General features: G+C 38.1%; 1 pseudogene; it reads left to right on the top strand.

The window, feature by feature from the left end:
• Nucleotides 1-2,518: 2,518 nt before the first annotated feature.
• LOC121309222 lies at nucleotides 2,519-3,258 on the top strand (annotated as a pseudogene).
• Nucleotides 3,259-8,575: the final 5,317 nt, after the last annotated feature.

Below are 8,575 nucleotides of genomic sequence, written 5' to 3' on the forward strand. Positions count from 1 at the left end.
AATATATAAAGTTTGTTTGTTCTTTTAAAGATTTTTATATAAATAAAATGAACTGAATTTTTAAGATGACAGGAGTCATGTCCGTCTTTTAAATTACATGGTGAGTGTGTGGCCAATAATATACATTTTTGATACGATATTATTGTCTTGCTTTTGCCAGCACCTCACATTAATTGCAATGCTATATATATAATGTGATAGACTGGTGGAGAGCATGCCAAGATGAGTGAAAGCTGTGATTGAAAATCAGGTTTATGCCACCAAATATTGATTTCTGAACTCTTCCTAAGTTAAAACATTAGTATTGTGTTGTGTAAAAATGAATATGAACTTATTTTCTTTGCATTATCTTTGCATTATCTGACAACACTGCATCTTTTTTTGTTATTTTGACTAGTTGTCATTTTTTGCAATTAAATGCTATAATTGACAATATTTTTATTTGGAATTTGGAGAAATGTTGTCAGTAGTTTATAGAATGAAATAAAAATGTTCATTTTACCCAAACCCAAACCTATAAATAGTAAAACCAGAGAAACTGATAACTTTGCAGTGGTCTTTAATTTTTTCCAGAGCTGTCATCTTATATATATATATCATAATATAATATTTATATATATAGAGTATATATTATCTATATATATATAATATATATAATATATATAGTTACATACAACATGTTGATACCTCTACGTAGAAATTTTAACCTACGGGAATACAAGATTACCGAAAATAGATAAGGTACGAGGGAAATCAACGTGAGCCCCGCTATTGCATTCCATACTTATTTTGGGGGTCAGCAGTCTTTATCACGCTTCCAAACTTGCCATAACCCAGGAATTTAACTCGAAATGTGTAGTAAAACTTTCAATGATATGTATTTAAATGATATGTATATATAAAAACAAAAACCTCCACAGGGTGGATTTCCCTAAGTCAAGAATTTGCTTTATCAAGAGCAGTTTATCGCCCAAGTGCGCTGTCCAAGGTACTGACGTGAACAGTAAACGAGGAAAACTGCTGAATTCATTTTTGCATTCCAATGAGTTATTTCATTTCATGAGCTATTTTTAGAAAAACAAATATCCAGTAAAAGATCAACAAAGTATAAAATACAGTTTTGACCTTGCATTGAGTCAAAGAAACATCGATAAACTTTCTTATTTTCCTCGTTTCTGTACTACAGTATTTACTGCACACTATAGAATTGGCTTAACATTATTCGTCCTTCAAACTTCCAGACATCCAGTCTCTTTACCCACACAATGGCCCTTACACTTTTATTCAATACACAATACACTGTAAAAAAAACTAGGAGTATGAACGTGTAAGGCATTTTGTTTTTATATAGTAGCAAACAATAATGGAATCCTGGCCGTTTTGTTGGCATGGTGGCCTGATGGTTCAGCCACAGTCATCCCGTTCAATGCAATGCTCCACTTTAATACTGGAGTGGGGCTGCTACAGTTACACACGTATCAAAAACATTTCCTATTCTTGTAAATAACATCTCACTTTTATGAGAACCCAGTTCAAAACAATAATTTCTCTGAATATTTCATGTTTGTTCATTCAATTGTTAGCTGTATATAGTCTAAAGGGTTGCATCAAATTGACTCGTTTAACAACGCGATGCGTCTTGGTCTCAGTCAGAGATAAGACAACTAATTCTGCAGCACCTTCTTTCGACCACCCTGACAAGCAGGACAATTCTTAATGGATCTAGTTGCAGCTCTCTCGTACTGGGCTGTGCCTAGCTGCATGTCCACTCTGATTGGATGGCGGTATTAGTCGTATTTTTTTCTTCTTCTTCTTCAATTGGTCGTTTGTTAATACATAAAGGTATGGTTCGCTATTGGCTGAGTTTATTTAGCATGAGATTAGCTATTGGTTAATTGCATGTGCCTAATACAGCCCAGTATTTCATTCTTCGCTGATAAATGCGTGACTATGGGTGCCTGCAGTTTATTTAGACTGGGTTTGGCAGCAAACAAGTGCACTGTTGCTGCAGCATGATAGAGCTTATGTATAGCTATTCAGCTCTTCAAATACTGCTATACAGTTTCTGTAATGCATGCTTTTCAACATAAGAGACATCTCCTACGTGTGAAAGAGTTAAGGAACGGTTGCTCGGGGTGCTCTGAACAATTTAAACAATGCAATATTGAAAACGACTGAATGTTTCATCGATACTACAGACCTGTACAAATCTGCAGGGATTGCTGCGCCGAAGGATGTCCCTTAGCTCCACGTTTATGTTATCATGATTCTGCATAGGAAGGATGATAATAACATCGAATAAATGGAAAACAGTAGTCTATTTTATCAACAGTAGGGAAGTTGCTTACGTTATATGTTGGAGTTGTTGAGTCATGTATATTGCTGGATGACACGAGTCAGGTGTTGGTTTGCTACAAGATATTGTCAAGTTGAAAAAAAAAAAAAAAAAAAAAACGGGTTTTTTTTTCATGCAGAATTCTAATAAAAGCTACTGTTTTCAAATAAAGAAGTATCCATTCGGCAACATAAGTAATCCAGTCATCTATCAATTATCAGTAACTTGGTATAACATAGAAAGTGAATTCTTGAACAGTAAATGTTTTTGCTTTGTTACACCGTTAAAAAGCACCTCTACTTAAGAAGCCAGGACAAGGTGACTCGTGATTTGACCGGTACCTGAGGAATATATAGCTTTTTGGAATGTGTGGGTGTTTTGTACAAGGAGCTAATTTTTGACGGAGAGACCTAAAGAAAAGTGTTTGTACTAATGACAGTGAATGGAAAACCTTTCCTTTTAGTATCATGGATGACAAATCCAACAAGCTAATCCTGGTCCCTGTTGTATTCGTGCTGTTTGTGATGATAGGCTACCAGTACATTTGCCCAGCAGGCAGTAACTCGTGCCACTTCAGGACTGGGGAGAAGGTAAGAGGGGTCACCCTTCCATCTTCCCAAACCCCTGCGATCTTCGATTTCTATATAGATCAAGAACTAGAAGACGAAAGCCCTCCCAAATTTTTGCCTACATTTAACTTCTCGGAAACAGATCTGACACGCTACGCGGATTTCAACATCAAAGGGGATGATGTGATCGTTTTCCTGCACATCCAAAAGACAGGCGGGACTACATTCGGCAGGCACCTGGTAAGGAATATTCGCCTGGAGCAGCCTTGTGACTGCAAGCTTGGGCAGAAGAAATGTACTTGCCACCGGCCCGGGAAGAAAGAGTCCTGGCTTTTCTCTCGTTCTCTACAGGATGTGAGCTGTGGGCGCACGCGGACTGGGGGGGGGGGGGGGGGGGGGGGGGGGGGGGGGGGGGGGATGGGGGGGGGGGGGGGGGGGGGGGGGGGGGGGGGGGGGGGGGGACAAGAGCTAACCAACTGCGTACCTGTAATCATGGACAAGAAGGAAACCCAGAAACCCCGAAGGTGAGCAAGGGTTATATAATCTGCAATGGAAGGCTTCTTAACATTTGTTAATGTGAACCTAGGTGAGAATAAGTTTAAAGATGAAAATATGTTAAATATGGTGTGAAATGAGGTATAACTGCAACGTACAAAAATGAACACAATGACAAGTTTTTTTTTTTTGTTTGGATGTAGGCGTCACAAAAGGTTTAAATGATTTTAAAAAATTACTTCAGGACGTTTCTAACAAAAGCCCTTCTTCAGCTGTGTAGAAAAAAAATAAACACAAAGTAATTTACTATAGGGAGAGAGAGATAGAGAGAGAGGAGAGAGAGAGAGAGAGCGAGAGAGAGAGTGTGTATAATAGATGGGCTTACAGAAAATAATTTCATCTCGGGTCTCTGTGACGTCATAAATTAAGGACTGCAATTGAAAGTGATGGTCTCGAGAAGTCGAATGGGTAAAAGGGCAAATATTTATCTCTAGAGGAATTCACTTTTTGACGTCACTGCTGTGGTATTTTTTTGTTTTACAATGGATCAAATGCAAATGATCCTGCATCCATGTGTTTGTGTGTGGTGTGTGTGTGTGTTGTGCTGTGGTGTGTGTGTGTATATAGATATATAATTTGATTTATAGTATATATATATATATATATTAGATATATATTATATATATATATATCTACAATCTATATATATATATATATACACACACAACACACACATACAGTGGCTTGCAAAAGTATTCAGACCCCCTGACCAATTCTCTCATAATACCAAATTACAAATGGTACATTGAAAATTCATTCTGTTTGATTAGTTTGTTGATAGTTCTGTTTGATATTTTATTTTTAAATACTGAAAATCAGAATCAATTATTGTAAGGTGACATTAGTTTTATGTTGGGAAGTATTTTTAAGAAAAATGAAAAACTGAAATATCTGCTTGCATTAAGTATTCAACCCCGCGTGCTGTGGAAGCTCCCAGTTGACCCCCACCGATTGAAAGAAATTGCTTTCATATGCCCGTTTTGTCTAAAACATTGTTTAGAGCATACAGTTTATACTATTGAGAGGACCTGAGTTTACATTGATTACAACGTAAAGGAAAGTCCACTCTGGCCTGATAATACAGATTCGGGAAGAATGAAGTTTTATTTCTTTTTATAAAGAAAATTTTGTTAGGGTAACGTCCACGAATCGAATGGTTTAATCAGATAGATGCAATATCTCGTGGGAAATAAAAGCGATCTAGAAAGTATCTGTCATGAGTTGCCTGTACAGTTATTGAAGGGAAAAAGGCGATAAAACCAAAAAAATTAAAAAATTAGAACTGTAACACATTTACACCCCAATGCCAAGCAAAACATGTTATATATGTCGTTCCATACCAAACAGGCCATTTCACATGCATTGTAAAGTGCTTTGTGATGGTGGTCTGCTATTAAAGGCGCTATATAAAAATACAAATTATTAATTATTATTATGAACACTTCTCCTGTGCTTTAAATCTAATTCTTCAGCTTATCGATGGATAAAGTAATCTTATTGTCAACATGTTTGTGCAGTCCCTTTCTAGTGATTTTAAAAGGGGTTGACTGTATATTTAAAACAGATAATATTCTTTGATACAACTACTTGAAAACTATACAATAGCTGGGATTTAAAACATCTCCTTTTTGTCATTTAATTGTTTTCTAGTTGACAGAGTCATTATACAGAGTCACCAGAATATTATCCAGACAGTTCCTGCAAGTCCCTTTATTCCTGGTCTATGATAGTGGTTCTTGTAAGAGGAAAGGACAACTGTGAAACAATAAGCCTACATTTTACAAATATATTATTAGTAAAAACAATAATGTATTCAGCAGCATACATGCACCAATGGAATTCCATTTCTAAAATCTGAAACATCATTGTACGCGTCAACTTCATCAATATCACGTGTGCAAGCAGTGAGCCGTGTCGGGTTCACAGGCTCGGACTAGTTCATTCTGTAAAATAAAGAGGGGTGAAGAATCTGGTTCGTTCCAGTCCCAACAAAACAAGTTAACCTTTCTGAATTATAAAACCGTTTAAAATATTGTTAAGAGCTCGTACTAAGTGTGTGTGTGTGTGTGTGGGACGTGACACAGATACATGTACTGCCCCCCGATTATGAAGAGTGGGTGGGACTTAACCCCTTCGCTGCCCCGCCATGTGCGCCTATGCCTGCCACACACTTTTCAGCTAAGTGCCTTCATCTGTCACACTATTTACAATATACATGGTTGAAGAAAACAAAATCTATAAAACTATTTAGTATAGCCAAAAAAATAAAGTATTCAAAATATAGATACATTCAGTTACGTAACTGTATGGCTTAAATGACAAGCACTTCACGATGGAATCAGAATAATATAAAATAGATTTAATAATATTAAAATAGAATAAAACAAACTCGTAAGAACATGTTTGATATATTTTCAGAAAGGATGACAAGTCTGTGATTACTTCATCTTTATGAAAAACTACGACCTTTTAAGCATTAAAGCAGTATTATGCCATTTTCTGTGTGTCCAAGTGCTTACAGCACATGAAATGCCTTTAAAAAAGAATGAATAATAATTATTAAATATTATTATATTATTATTATTATTATTATTATTATTTACAAAAGAGTTGTACATTTTCATTCCAAATTAAACATACACTTAATTTCCCACCTTCTCTAGAATGATGTTCCGCCTGGATGATATATGTAGGAGTCTGACAGAGTGTAAACTGCCCAGGATAAAGAGAGTTTGATCCGTTTGGAAATCCATTTGGAAAGCCTGCATAATTATTAATATTCATTCTGGATGAAAAAAAACGTGTCTGCTTTCAAGAAGTGTCTGAAAACATCTGTTTAAAAATCATATTTTGTTTTCAAGATGTTTCTGTGGAGAAGGTGCTCTGTTTATCAGTGTTACTGGGATAAAAGATCTAAAGACAATTGCCCCTGTAATCCGTTAAACGTAACATTCTGATGTTGTTGCCAAGTGCTTTTATTACAACAACACGGTTCTAATTCCTAATTTTAAAAACATACAAATAGGAAAAAATATATCGCAACCCAAGAGACGATGCAACTAGGCTGACACATAATAATAATAATAATGAATAATAATAATATATAATTAATAATAATAATAATAATATATTTATTATTATTATTATTATTATTATTATTATTATTATTATTATATGTTTTATTGATGGCATGCCAGTTGCACTTTCTATTTTAGAAATTATTCATCAAAGTTCAGTTTTACATCAAAAGTTATCAAGGTTTAATTATCATTCATCAAGCACAGTCCCTTACAATAGCAGCCCCTAGTAGATTCATTAATTCAACAGAAGTAGCCCCGACGTTATACTTTATATCTCCAGCAGATGTCAGTACAACCACTTTTATTATAAAATGAAGCGCGTTACTATGTCTTATTGAAAGTACAAACAGTGTACTAGTTGACCTATGTGTGTTTGTTTGGTAACTTCTTGGTATGAACTTAAAGTTAATAAACTTAACATAATATTTCTTTACATTCTCAGAATTGAAATCACCTGACTGCAATTTCAATTCACTGAAAACTAAATGTTTAAGAATACAAAACAAATCTGGTAACAGATTGTAAACATTGGAGTCTTTATTTATTTACGTATTTATTTATTTTTGATTCATTGTAAAAACATGATGATTACGTCATAATACTAGGTAAAGTTTTTGTCGTCCTGCAATTGATGTGACATAAATTGTTGAAGACAATGTAATACGATTTATACCACAAATGTAGGAGTTGTTTGGTGTTTGTAACAACAGCTTAAGGTATTGTAATTGTGGCAGAGCAAAGCTCTGCTCTTTAGAAATTGGCAGGGATGGGGTTAACTTCCCTACCTGCCTGGGTTTATTATGTTCAGGTGGCTGGGGTTGATTAGTTGATTAGGTTGATTAACGATCAATCAGCGCCCAGCCACCTGATATAAAAGGAGGCCTCTGCTTCTCATTTGGGGAGAGGGAGCTGAGGAAGCAGGTTGGTGTTTGTGTTGTTGTGGTTTTTTTTGAATTTTCTAAATCCAGTGAAGGCATTGCCCAGCCTGGAAAACTTTATTTTTGTGAGTTTTGTTTTTGCTTTATTTGTGTTTGAGTATCTGTTATTTTGCCCTTGTGCACTTTATTTTTTGTGTTATTTTATAATAAAATAGTTATTTTTTTGAACTGCAGTCTGTCTCTGGGCCTCTATCCACTCGCCAGCCTGCCACATTTGGTGTCAGAAGTGGGATAGCGCCACCTAGAGGCTCAGAGCAGTATTTTTTTTTTTTTGAGAAAAAAAAAAATGGGAAAGAAGAGCAGACAGTGGCAAAGGCAGGAAAAGCAGCAGCTGAAGAAATGTAAGCTGCTGCAGCCACCGCTGGAGGACCCGGCCAGCCTCTTCCCTTGGTGTTCCTGGTGCGGGAAGGAGGACCATTGTTGGCGGTCCTGCCCAGATGTGCCACCGGCAAACTGGTGTGGCCGGTGTGAGGAGGACGGCCACAACTGGGCAGGATGCCCCTACAACCAGGCCCAGGAAGAGGTGCAGTATTCACCCCGGGCATCAGGGGCCACCCCACTACCTCCAGCACCACCACCTTCACCACCGTCCCAGGAGATCTGGGACTGGTTGATGCACCCTGAGGCAGACCTCGTCCACGATCTCCCCATAGTTATCAACACGCTGTGGCGTCGAGATGGGGAGAGGTGGGAACAGTGGGAGGAACAACACCACCCAGCGTCCTTCCCAGAGGTTGCCCTCATGGTGGTTAATTACCTGGCGGTAGACATGGGAGATGCCCCGGTCACTCCAATAAAGAGGGGTGAGCCGCCTTCCCGAGAGCCAGAGAGGGGTGAGGAGCTGCCGTCGCCCGAGAGCCAGAGAGGGGTGAGGAGCTGCCGTCGTCCCCAGAGCCAGAGAGGGGTGGGGAGCTGCCGTCGTCCCCAGAGCCAGTGAGGGGGTGAGGAGCCGCCGTCGCTCCCAGAGCCAGAGAGGGGTGAGGAGCTGCCGTCGCTCCCAGAGCCAGAGAGGGAGGAGGAGCTGCCGTCGTTCCCAGAGCCAGAGAGGGAGTGAGGAGCAGCCGTCGCTCCCAGAGCCAGAGAGGGAGGAGGAGCGGC

Source organism: Polyodon spathula, unplaced genomic scaffold (genome assembly GCF_017654505.1).
Source record: "Polyodon spathula isolate WHYD16114869_AA unplaced genomic scaffold, ASM1765450v1 scaffolds_1036, whole genome shotgun sequence".
Lineage (NCBI taxonomy): Eukaryota > Metazoa > Chordata > Actinopteri > Acipenseriformes > Polyodontidae > Polyodon > Polyodon spathula.